Source organism: Leopardus geoffroyi, chromosome A3 (genome assembly GCF_018350155.1).
Source record: "Leopardus geoffroyi isolate Oge1 chromosome A3, O.geoffroyi_Oge1_pat1.0, whole genome shotgun sequence".
NCBI lineage: Eukaryota > Metazoa > Chordata > Mammalia > Carnivora > Felidae > Leopardus > Leopardus geoffroyi.
In genome coordinates, this window is record NC_059336.1 from 55,288,401 (window position 1) to 55,302,337 (window position 13,937).

Here is a 13,937-nt window from a genome sequence, read left to right on the forward strand (position 1 = left end):
GATGCTGTTATTGTCTCCATTACATGTGAGCAAATGGAGAGAAGCTGAAGAAGCTGCCCAAGATTGCACAGATAGCAGAAGATTGAGTGACTGAATCCAGAAAATCCACCTGTACAACCTACCTGCTCTCATGATGGACTGGGAACATGGGCTACAGAATGGAGGCCATTCGTGATGCTGTTGAAATAATCCAGGCAGGAGCTGACAAGAGTTGTGGAGCGAACTCAGGAAGCAGTGAAGGAGGGACATGAGGAGAGAGACTGGAGAGCTTTAGGAGGTGGGATGGACAAGCTCCTGGTGACCCTGGCTGCGAGGAAGGGGAAAGAGTCTGAAATGACAGACAGCTTCTGACCTCGATCACATAGGTGGGGAGTGGTGTCATTCACTACGAGGACGTGAATAAACTGGCAAGTAAGGGGAGGAGGGAAATGATGATTCTATTCAGTACCTGCTGAATCTGTGGTACCGGCAAGACCTTCAGACAGAGGTGTCCACCAGGCCCCCGTAAGATAAGAGCCAAACTCAACAGAAAGACCTTTTTGGAGGCACAGATTGGGAAGCCATTAGCATAGGGGAGGAGTACGATCTTGGAAGCAAATGAGCCTATTCATGGATCATGTGTAAAGAATGAAAAGAAGACAGAGACTGAATCCAGGATTGGGAATCACAAAGCCAGGGTAGAGGACACACTGGGGTTTGTAAATTTTCGAACCAACATGACAGCATAGAGACAGGGTGTGATGCCCCATTGCATTGTCCTATGTACCATTTATCTCATTTGGGGGGAACACCAATGGTTAAGGGCTGGGTCCAGAGAGGGAAGACAGCAGACATTTGCAACGAAGCAGCAGCACGGAAGGAGGACGTGGAAGCCAAGGCAGGAGAAAGCTTCCAGAAAAGTGGTATCAAATGCCTCACAGAGAGCAAATGAGAAGTACCTCAAAGATGTCCACTGACTTCTCTGACATCACCAGCATCCTTAGAAAGAGCCATGCCATTGAAGAAGTGGGAGCAGGAGCCACACTGCCTGGAGTGAGGCACGAAGGGGAGGTTGGAACATATACAGGGTATGGAAGCACACCCAGGGACGAGGCAGAACAGCCCTCAGGGCTGCTGGAGGGCCCCTGGGGAAGTGTGGGCACGTTTACAGAAAGAAGAGGAACGGTTCTGAGGGTAACCAGAAGATAACCAGGGGGACCTGGCCTGGGAGGTCAGGGCGTGGGGGCTGAGATAAGGTATACACTCTCAAGGTGAACACCCCCAGAACAGAGAAGGGCAGTAAAGAATGGCTGCGTGTCCGCTGGGCAGACTATGTTGGAAAGCTGGAGCCTTCCGAAAATGAAAGTGCTCAGCACCGACGTGGACACAGTGCACCTGGCACACTCATATGGGTGAGCGGCAGGTTCCTTTTGGGAAGTTGTGTGACACGAGGTATAAAGTCACAGTGCATGCCCGTTGACTCGATAAAGTCCGTTTGGGGAATTTCCCCTCGGGATAAAGGAAAAGAAAAAGCACGCATTCAACCATGCTTGTGGCATATTATTTACAGTATTATTTTTAAAACGCGCATGTGGCTAACGGTATGGAACCTGGTTAAATTATGGAACATATGCTCAATGGATGGAATAGTATGAGGTCATTAAAATCCTAATTATGATGCTTAGAGCTGCACAGAAAAGTGATGATGACAGTAATGGAAAACCAGTTTTAAGATCTGGTATGTAGAGGTCTCATTGCAACTACGTGAGATAGGCTTTCACGCGCAAGTATACGACAGTAGAATTCCTAAAACTGAGACTAGCTGTTGGCTGGGGATATTGGTAAGATTACGGGTGATTTGTTTTTTCTTTCCCCTGTAGTAGACTCCTTCTGAATCCTAATGCTACAGTGCTGGTTGGAAGGATAAAAATGTATCTTTGTATCTTATGAGTTATTACCTTATTCAAAAGAGAACATCGCTGATTTTCGCCCCCTCTATACTCTGATGGTACTGAGGTCCAATAAGATGGGTTTTAGGATGCCTGGGTGGCTCAGTCAGTTACGCATTGGACCCTTGATATTGGCCCAGGTCATGATCTCATAGCCCTGCAATGGGGCTCTGTCCTCGCAGCTCAGAACCTGTTTGGATCCTCTCTCTCCCTCTCTCTCTCTGTCCCTCACCCACTCACGTGCACATGTGCTCTCTCTCAAAATAAATAAACTTTAAAAAAGATGGATTTTTTGTGGTGTAGTGACTCCATTAGAATACCCCTTTCATCCAGTGTCAAGGTTGACTGTTGATAGTAACTAATGTTGGGGGGAAGGGGAACTCCTCCCTACCAAGGCAGCGTAGGTCATCAACAGCCCACAGCGTATTGGGGTGCTTTACATAGAGAACACGCTAGCCCCACTTTTTAAAAAAAATTTTTAACGTTTATTCATTTTTGAGAGACAGAAAGAGACAGAGCGCCAGTGGGGAAGCATCAGAGACAGAGAGGGAGACACAGAATCCGAAGCAGGCTCCAGGCTCTGAGCTGTTAGCCCGATGCGGGCTCCAACTCATTGACTGCGAGATCATGACCTGAGCTGAAGTCGGACGCCCAACCGACTGAGCCACCCAGGCGCCCCTATGCCAGCCCCACTTTGAATGACATTCTCAGTGACATGCCAGGAGGGGTTGTGGGTGGAAAGCAGGAAAGGGAAGAGAGGGATCCACAAACCGTTTTCATTCTGCGGGGGCAAGACCTTGCTGTCACCAACGCTCTCATTTGCTTCCCATGCCCCTCTCCCCCAAGCCTCAGGATGGAATGCGGTCCTTATGCCTTGGTTTTGGGTCTCAGTCTCTTACCATTGGTCTTCTTCTTTTTCTCTCTTTTTTTTTTTGTACACTAACAGAGAGTTTATTAGCCGTTCCAAACGTTGATGTAAATATACATTTTGAAATGGCCCTAGAAGGCCAATGGTAGCAATTCTTTGTTGGGGCAGCTTGGGGTGGAAGCCATGGGTACCCGACCTCCGTGTGCCAGAATGTTCTCTCATTAGAATAAGCTGCTGCTAAGTACAATTTTGGCTTCTAGTCTTCTCTAACAATTTACCTTGTATGAGAAGAAATCAATTTAATAAGTGAGATAACTGTAAGTTCAACATGTAAGCATAAGAAGAAATTTATCTGCAGTAGATGAATTTTAAAATACAATTAATAGGCCTGATGTGTTTCAAGAGGCGTTACAATGCACACGAATCACCTAGATTAAATTCTGGAAGGGGGCAGAGTTCCATTCCCCTGCCTCTCTGCATTGAGTTGCTTATTCGATTGTAAACTACTCCATCTTGTGGTTGAACAAGGGTACTCATAGCTAGAAATGACCCTTGTCACAGAGAAAATCACTGTATTCTCTCCCCTGTTATAAAAACGATGAATGAGCTGAAAAAAAAAAAAAAAAATCCAAACTATACCTAATAGAAAAAAGTAGCATTTATCAATAATTTCCTTGTCTAGACATATCTAGACACATATATTTTATAAGTCAAATACGGGGACATAATACTGGTACATTCTTTTATGTAAGACATAGTAGTTACCATTTCATTTGCCTGTTTTCGCCTCAACGGAATCACCATCTCAACACGATTCAGGAGAGAGCTCATCAGTGTTTGGTTAGCAGGTTGGAATAAAAACTGAATATTTTCAGGGGCGCCTGGGTGGATCAGCAGGTTAAGCGTCTGGTTCTCGATTTCTCCTCAGGTCATGATCTCACCGTTCAAGAGATCGAGCCCCCGGTCAGGGTCTGTGCCGAGTGTGGAGTCTGCTTGAGATTCTCTATCTTTCTCAAAATAAACATTTTTTTTTTTTTTTTAAAGCTGAATATTTTCCTAACAGGGTAACCACAGCCTCCATGGGCCTCGGCTTCCTGATCCATCACAGGAGGAAGGGGAGGGTGTCAGAGACTGAGTGCCAGGGAGTCCCAAATCTGGCCCCCAGACCTTCTGGTGCCTGTGATCTCATGCTGTTCAACATGTTTATGTTGCCTCCCTGGGGAAGTGTTTGGTCTGCAACTTAAGAATTAGTGGTTCTTGGGGCACCTGGGTGGCTCAGTCAGGAAAGCCTCCTGCTTTGGCTCAGGTCATGATCTTGCACTTTGTAAGTTTGAGCCTCGTGTCGGGCTCTGTGCTGACAGCTCAGAGCCTGGAGCCTACTTCAGATTCTGTGTCTCCCTCTCTCTCTGGCCCCTTTCCCCCGCTTGTGTACTCTCTCCCTCTTAAAAAACAAAAACAGGGGCGCCTGGGTGGCGCAGTCGGTTGAGCGTCCGACTTCAGCCAGGTCACGATCTCGCGGTCCTTGAGTTCGAGCCCCGCGTCAGGCTCTGGGCTGATGGCTCAGAGCCTGGAGCCTGTTTCCGATTCTGTGTCTCCCTCTCTCTCTGCCCCTCCCCCGTTCATGCTCTGTCTCTCTCTGTCCCAAGAAAAATAAATGTTGAAAAAAAAAATTTTTTTTAAAACAAAAACAAAAAAAACAAAAAACAAAAAAAACCTTAAAAAAAAAATTCGTAAATGATTCTTACGTCCCCTCCACTTGAGACATTCAAGGGTTCTGTTCCTAGCTTTGAGAACTAGTGGTTCTCAAAGTGCGGTCCCAGGACACTGGTATCATCTGCCTCAGAAATGCAAATTCTCCGGCCTTTTCAGACCTACTGAATCAGAAATTCAGGGAGGTGGGGAGCTGGATGCGTCCTAACAAGCCTTCAGATGATTCTGGTGCTTAAGTCTGACATCAGTGAAAACGGGCCGTCCGTTCCTATTCACTTCTCTCTCAGCTCCTCATTATTAATTTTCAAATTTTCCCCTCCACACAAGGATTGGGCTACTGCCGTTCAACTGGTCATAATGTGGGCTATACTATGAATTGGTCTGGCGGGTTAGTGGCAAGAGTGTCGCTGATAAAGTAACAGGACAAAGTAACATCAGCTTTCAATAAATCCAGAACGGCTTGAATTGGGACTTGGCTTTCAAACCCCAGAGGCTGCACCTTTTCTCCACCTCCGTTGCTAGCACCAGGTCCAAGCTAGCATCATATCACCCAACTTGGCACAGAAGCCCCCCACTCGGCCTCCCTGCCCTCCCTCCCCATTTCCTGCAGTCACTCCTGGGTGTAGCAGCCTCTGCATAGAACGCTCATGACTCCCCCCGAACCTTCAAAAGAAACCACTGCCTTAAATAACTTCAAGGCACCATGCTCTGCCCCTACCATGGCTCTGACCTCACCTTGTACTATTTCTACCCGCCCTCCCACCCTCTGCTCCAGCCATATCTGCTTGTTCCTGATCTCACCTCAGGGCCTTTGCATAAGCCCAGCCCTTGCCCGGAGCCCTCTGGTCCCAGAGGTACCTGTTGCTCACTGCCTGGCTGCCTTCACATCTCCGCTTCAATGACTCCCCCCTGACAGCCCTGTTCAAGTCACAGCCTCTCCACCCTCACCCCTACCCCCTCCTTCCCTGCTTCCTGCTTCCTGGCACTTTCCACCACACACAACACCACGCACCTGATTTAATTTATCGTTGGTTTCCCAGCTGGAGTGTGAGCCCCGTGAGGGGCGGAATTTTGCTTTCTGCTCGGGAACATCCTCAGGACGTCCACGGGGCTACAGGTAGTAGTGATCACTAAGCATTTGCTGGATAAAGAAAGAGCGTCTAGGGGCGCCTGGGTGGCGCAGTCGGTTGAGCGTCCGACTTCAGCCAGGTCTCGATCTCGCGGTCCGTGAGTTCGAGCCCCGCGTCAGGCTCTGGGCTGATGGCTCGGAGCCTGGGGCCTGTTTCCGATTCTGTATCTCCCTCTCTCTCTGCCCCTCCCCCGTTCATGCTCTGTCTCTCTCTGTCCCAAAAATAAATAAACGTTGAAAAAAAAAAATTAAGAAAGAGCGTCTGGGGAGCTTTGGCTGAGGGGGTTCCCACTCCTCTCGAGATGGGGTCAGCCCATGAACAATAGGAAGACCGAACTAGACTAGGGAAGGAAGTGCTACCATGACGCTCGTGCAGTGGGACTCTTTCCTGCCCAACTGAACTTGGACTCAGAATCCTCCCAGTGCAGAGATCCAGGCAGCTGCACCGAGACAATCCATCCATGCGCCATATGCCTACGACTTTGGCCAGACTTTCATTTTTTGTTAGTTTGTTTTTTGGTTAAAATTCACACATCACCAAATCAAATCTTTCCTTCTGGAAATGTCTTTATTGGTGGAGCCATTTGGAAGGTGTGAAATTACCCCACACAAGCTCTTCCCTCAGGCCACCTGCCACAGAAGCAGCCCAAGAGAAGGCTGTCTCCCTCGGTTTCATTTGGGAATTTGAATGTACGGATCTTTCCCAGAAGGCCTTGCCTCCTCTGACTCCATGATGTATTTGGACCTCGAGGTCTGGCACCAGCTTGACCTCGTTCTTTCCAAGACTCTGGTATAAAAGTAACAATAACATATACTCCATACACACCTGTATTAGTTTTGTACACCAGCTGTAACAAATTACCACAAGTTTAATGGCCAAACACAGCACAAATGTACTGTCTTTACAGGTCTGCAGATTAGAAATCCACCTCTGAAGGTTTAGTCTCACCAGGCTAAAATCAGGGGGTGGGCAGTCTGCATTCTTTCTGCAGGTGCACACTCCCCCTTAATATTAAGGCTAGGGATTTATTTTGCTGATTAGATCAAAAGTATAGACTATGCCCTCAATGATTCAATGTGTAAATTCTCTTATTTAGTTTTTCTGACTTAAAGGAAATGGGTAGATTTACGGAGCCACAAGCAAGTTTTTCTTACCCTGCAAATTGAGCTCAGAGGTTAAGCAAATTGTTTTGACAGTACTCGAAAAGAGTTGAGCACTATAATGAGTACTGACAGCCATATACTAGGTATGTTCAAAAAAAATTTTTTTTTCATCAAAGTACAGTTGACATGCAAATGCCCTATCACTTTGTGTACAACTCAGTGACGCCACAAGTCTGTCACGCTGTGCTCATCGCAAGCGTAGCTAACGTCTGTCATCATACATGCCATTATCGTGCCATTGACTATATTCCCTAAACTGTCCCTTTCATTTCTGTGGCCTTTTCATCCCGTAACTGGAAGCCTGTACCTCCCACTGTCCTTCCCCCACTCTGCCCATCCCCTGCCTGCTCCCCTCTGGCAACCACCAGTTTGTTCTCTGTATTCGTGGGCCTGTTTCTGCTTTTTGCTTATTATTTGTTTTGTTTTGTTTTTTAGATTCCTCAGATAAGTGAAATCGTGTGGCACCTGTCTTTCTCGGTCTGACCTATTTTGCTTAGCACGATACACTCTAGGTCCATCCATGTTGTTGCAAATGGTAAGACCTCATTCTTTTTTAGGCCTGAGTGATACTCCACTGAATGCATACTAGGTGTGTTAGAAATTAAAAACACCAGGGCGCCTGGGTGGCACAGATGGCTAAGCATCTGACTTTGGCTCAGGTCATGATCTCATGGTCCGGGAGTTCAAGCCCTGTATCAGGCTCTGCATTAACAGTGAGGGGCCTGCCCGGGATTCTCTCTCTGCCCCTCTCCCACTCATGCTCTTTCTCTCGAAATAAATAAATAAAACTTAAAAATAAAAAAAAAAGAAATTAAAAACACCCATCAATTTAGTCTCGAGCCACTAGTGTCTGTCACCCCCTCAAACCTCACAAGCCCTGGGTCATGCTTCACACACAGTATGGCCTCTCAGCTCCCGTTTCAGTGTTACCCATGAGTGGGCTCCATTGTGTGGAAGGAGCTAAGTTTGTAAAGATCTGCTCTGGAGTTTTGGGTGGCTTACTTTTGGTCTTCAAATTCTCCCTTCAAGCCCTCTGAGATCCAAAAGGGTCTCTACCCATCAGCCAGGCAGTTCTAGGGAAGGAGCGGCGTGTGGAGACAAGGGTAAAATGCTGGATGGTGAGCTGCCCCTTTGTCTGACATACCACCATTCGTTCATTCAGATCCCAAGTTCAGAGGCAGGCTGGGTGGGAGGCAAGTGGAGGAGGAATCTGGGAAGTTTGGGACCAGGGAGAGACCTCAGATGGCGATACCGTTTGGACAGTCAGAAACACCTATCACATACACGTGATGGTTTCTGGGGCTGGTATTTAGGAAGCCGATAGACAAAGGCCAAAGTTAATCCACTGTGCTTTTTTAAACAAGTATTTTAAAGGTAGGAGCAAGAAAATCAGAAATTAAGTAAGTTGACCTTACGATTTTGAATTCGTCCCATCTCAGTAATGAACTCAACGGGAATTCTTAGCTTGGTGGTGGGTAGAAGCCCCAGTCCCCGGGTGAACTTTGGGCTACTGTGAACCTCTCAACATTTTTGTATGGTATTGCCGATTCATGACATTTTTCCAGGGCCAGAGTCCTTTGCTTTCATCTAATCCGATTACTCTAACACGGATTAGTAGAATTTTTATGTGGTTTAAATTCACATCGTTTGGAAAGAAATTGAGCGCGGACAGCGTGCATGATGGCCTCTAGCGGGGACAGTATTTGTTTGCAAAGATGTCGGTAGAGAAAGCCTCCAACACCTGTGTGTCTGGCCACAGCTGACAGGCCTTTCATAGTTTGTGAGATAGGTCAAGGCAAAGAGAAACAAGAAGGGAGAACATCAACACGAACTTCAAGCCAAGTAAAGGCAAACCAACTCACATATGAAGAAATAATCATAGCATGGTCCTCAGAGACCCAGTGACACATCAAGTCAGGATTGTTTTCCTATCGATTCTGTTCTCAGGAAGAAGCCCAGAAAGAATGAATAGCCACGTCACAGGCTTCTCTAAATGCTCGCTGCCGGTCAGGGCTCACTTTTCCCCCCAAAAGCAGTTTTGACTTTTTGGGTCAACACTGGTAACATCTGTAGGGAAAAACAAACAAACAGAAAAACCCACAACTGACTTTTCTTCCCTTCTAGGCTTTTTTGGCTGGCCCGATAATTACATTGACACAAAACAGATTAATGGAAGAAAAACAAGCTTTAATTTTGTCCATATAAAAGCTCACAGAAATATGAGATTCCCTGAAGTGACCAAAGCCAATAGCTTTTGGTATCTTTTAAACAGAGAAACACTTATTTGTGAAGAATTGAGAAGGGGTTTGGGCTTGGGGTAGCAAATAAACGAAGAAGTTACGAGGTTTGTTTATAAAGCCTTGGTGGCCCTGAATGCCCTATTTTGGGGATAAGGATGCCTTCCACACTCCAGGTGCAGGGAGGGTAGCCTTCACATGAGGAGTATTTCCTGCTTTCAGGGGACAAAGGAGGGTCAGAGTGTCCGTTTTGCACTGTTTCTTAAGTAACTGTATACATTTTTAAACTTTATTTACTTATTTTGAGAGAGAGAGAGAGAGCGAATGCACAAGTGGGGAGGGGCAGAGAGAGAGGGAGAGAATCCCAGGCAGAGGCTCAATCCCATGAACGGTGCGATCATGACCTGACCTGAAATCAAAGGGTCGGATGCTTAACCAACTGAGCCACCAGGCACCCCTGTTTCTTAAGTAACTTTGACGCAAAATGATCAACATACCAAAGTGGCATATTTTGGGGTGGCCAGCCCTGAGCCCCGTCAGTTCCCTCCTCTGAAACTTCCCGGGAAGTGCACACATTAAAGCTGAGCTGGTGGTTGTAGAGAGCAGAATCAGGTTAGTAGCTGAGTGGTAAGAGGTCTGTGAAGGAAGAAAAGAGTGTAGATTAGAATCAGGATGGACTCGGGGCGCCTGGGTGGCGCAGTCGGTTGGGCGTCCGACTTCAGCCAGGTCACGATCTCGCGGTCCGTGAGTTCGAGCCCCGCGTCAGGCTCTGGGCTGATGGCTCAGAGCCTGGAGCCTGTTTCCGATTCTGTGTCTCCCTCTCTCTCTGCCCCTCCCCCGTTCATGCTCTGTCTCTCTCTGTCCCAAAAATAAATAAACGTTGAAAAAAAAAATTTTTAGAATCAGGATGGACAGATAAGAACAATGGAAGTAATTTTGCGCACAACTCATTAAACCACCTCCCAGTCCTGGGACTTGATCAGTGCAAACAAATGGCTGTGCTTCATTTAGCTGATGCACAGAGTTCATCTTCTCTTTCAATAGATGTACATTAGACGCTACTTGTCCTGTTTGATTTACATCACAGCAGCATTTTTCACCGATGATTGCATATGCTACTCCTCGCTGGACAGTGAGGGCTGGATGAACGAGGGGGACAGCTGAGGCCAAAGCTGTTAACTTCTGACTGGGTAGCTCCCAAGTTCACGTGATGGTGTTGAACTCTTGTTCTATTACCATGGAAAGGTTTAAGATCACCTTTTCCAATTCATAATTCCCACAGCTTGGGAATGAGATCCTCAATGCTACAAAGACCTTGCAGTGGTGATACCCAAGCAGATGTTCTACTCTGGGATGTTTATGTGGCCTGACTTCATGAACAAGGGGGCCCAAGTCTGCCATGTGACCAAGACTTAAAAAAATTTTTTTTAATATTTATTTTTGAGAGAGCAAGAGAGAGAGAGAGACACAGAGCGCGAGTGGGGGAGGGACAGAGAGAGGAAGGCACTGAATCTGAAGCAGGCTCCAGGCTCTGAGCTGTCAGTACAGACCCTGACGCGGGGCTCAAACTCACGAACCATGAGATCATGACCTGAGCCGAAGTTGGACGCTCAACCGACTGAGCCACCCAGGCGTCCCGAAATTTGGCCAACATTTAAGGAAGAGTATGTAGTGGCAGAAAGAGCCAGACATTTGAGTCCATATCATGCTAACCATTTAGCTGGGAACCCTTTACGTACCTTGTACCTTTACATACATACCTTTACATATATAAGATAAAAAGACCAATGTGATTCAAAGGTAAGGTCAGAGTGGAATCTGTAATATCTCAGATCTGGAGCTTTCTGTGACCTATCCTGCTAGTAATGTCAGCATCCACACATCTGCATTTTCTGTTTTTAAGACCAGAACATCTGACACGGGAAGCCTGTACTCTGGCTTTGGCAACTTTATTCTTGGTTTTGTCACCTGGCCAAGTTAGACTTTTGGTCTACTCCCATATAGCTTTCCATATAGTCACCTTACCACACAGTCAGGTAATCCAATCCAGGAGGAGCTGAGATACCCCAAGTCATACAAGGGTGGCCTGAGAACTACCTAAGACATTTGGTGACTTGGCAAACATCTGTGCCATGGGAGGTAGCGCTAAGAGTCATTTTCAATCTCCTTGACCTGTTGGAAGATGCCATCTAGGGACTCAAACCACGGGGTTTGACTGCAACATCGTCCTGGTATGTCACCCAGGAAAGGTCCAGTGGCATGTCTTTATCTGGGAGAGGGACAGTCCTTGAGCTCCTATAGAGGTTTTCCCAGACCTAAATCACCCCCCCCCCCCCCCGAAGAAGAGGCGGCGGGATCTTTTTCTCGTCGTGGATACCACACCTCATCGTTCACCCATTTCCCATTACTTACTCCACCAGGTGTTCACTGGCAGGATTGAAACCAGTTCAGGTTCTTTCACACTATCTAGATGTTGACATAATGAGCGGTCATATTCATCAGTCCCTGCAGCCAGGGTTTAGTAAACCGGTTAAATCTAAGGGGACCTGACAAGTGACAATAGATTATAGGCAACTCTGCCCATCTACGCTGCGGTGCTTAATACAGCCTTATATTCAGAGAAAATCATGGCGTCTACTAAGACATTACGTACTGGACCTAACGCCTTTTTTGGCATTCCGTTAGGACTTGAATCCCAAGACCAATTTACCAACACGTGGAATGGCAAACAATGGGCATTCCAGTCATTGCCCCGACAGTAGCTCCATAGCCCCATAATTTGTCATGGGATGGTGGCCAGGGATTTGAAAAAATGGATATTGCCAGAGGAAATGGTGCTTTCTTATGAGGTAGATGTCATGTTAACCTGTGATGATGTATCCTCCCTGTCTCAAGCAGCCACGTCACTCCAGTAGTTAAAGTCACAAGGGTGGGAGGTAAATGCTGTCAAGATCCAAGGTCAGGGTCAGTCAATACAGTGCCTGGGTGTCCTTTGGTTGAGTAAGACACAGGTGATGCGGGAGGCAGTTATCCATAAGATCTGAGCCTTCTCAATCCCTACCATGGTAAGGGTATTACAGGCTTTTGTTGGCTTATTGGATTACTGGAGACCTTTTATTTCCCATGGAGAGCAGCCGTTAAGACCTTTATATACCTTGGTTAGGAAGGGAAGTTGATGGGATTGATGTGCTAACCAACAAAAGGCTTTCTTAAAGGCAAAAATGATAAAGGCCCTGGGGTTATTGATGCCACATTGGAGTTGTGAATGAGCTGTGAGTTCATATCCAGAAGGGCTGTCTGGGGCTCATGGCAGTGACAAAATGGGAAACGAACCTCCTTAGCTGTGGCCCATCTCAGTTGTGGAAGAGAACACCAGTCAGGTATAGTCCCATCAAGAAACAACTATGAGCTGTGTATCTCGTACAGCAACAGCTAGCAGTCCTGCTGCCTGACCTGCCTGTGATGATGGCAGGAACCTCTCTGCAGGTGGGAGGATGGATGAAAGACATGTTCAGCAAACCTAAGAGTGCCTGTGCCCAGGGAAGCCCCTCGCAGAAACGGCACCCTTCCCCCCAACAGACATTATTCCCCAAGGAAAGGAAGGGGGAGGCTGGCCTCCAGCACCCACATGGCACACTGATGGTGGCTGCCGGGGAAAGCCCACCCCAAATGAAGTCCCTCTGCCATCCCACTGCACTCCGATGTGCTTTGGGTCAGAGGAAGAGATTTGGGAAGGATGCGCTGAACCCGACGCAGCTGTCCAAGTATGGCAAGTGTCCACTCAGTACCCACCCACACCACCAGGTGGTCATGAGGCAGATCCACAAGCTGCTGACAAGGACTGTCCCCGATGCCACCACCGGTGACAGCCGGGGCACGTTGGTCGGACCACATTGCAAATAGATGGCACAGGCCCTCTGCCGGTATTGGAAGGGCACAGATACGCGCTGACCTGCGCAGGGCTTTTGCCAACCTTTGCCTGTAAGAGAGCCAGCCAGGCTGCAAGTATAAAGGGATTAATAAACCAGAGGGCATGTGTGGGACTTGACTCGGATACATAGAAATCAAGGGACTCACTGTACCGGCTGTGAGGGTCAAGAACGGGCAGAGGCCCGGGACATATTATGGACTTTCCATCTGCCGGACACTCCATTGCTGCAGGACTAACTGAAAGGAAGAATGGACTGATCACAAACATTTTCAAGACTTTGTCACCAAACGGCCTCCTCAGAAGATGGTCTCTATGACTAACGGCAATTCCACGCCGTGACACCTCACCTACAGCAGGACAGGTATCGGCGTACGGTGGGTAACCAACAGCAGCCCCACGCCTGGGCGCTCAGGTGCAGGACTCTCAGGAGGTTGAGGCCTGTCTGGTTGGAGGAGGGACTCAGTTTGCAATTGCTACAAGCCCTCCCACCTGGTAAGGCTTCCGTTCATTGGAAGTTAGCTTGGAGTGCCTCTCTAGGGAGCCTGGTGTCCTAATGCCTTGGGGCCAATGGCTCACAGCTGGTATTATTCTTTTTAAAAAATTTTTTTATCAAAATTTTTTTTAATGTTTATTTTTGAGAGAGAGAGAGACAGACAGAGCATGAGCAGGGGAGGTGCAGAGGGAGACACAGAATTCGAAACAGGCTCCAGGCTCTGAGCTGTCAGCACAGAGCCCGACGTGGGGCTCGAACTCACAAACTGTGAGATCATGACCTGAGCCGAAGTCGGACACTCAACCAACTGAGCCACCCAGGCACCCCACATCTGGTATTATTCTTAACCCCTGGACATTGGTTGGGGCCCAACACCTGCAAATAACTTCTCAACCTCCCAACTCTTCATGATGAGCAGGGTTGTTATTATGGGTACCAACCAAGATGACAATATAGACACACCCTCTCATTATATTA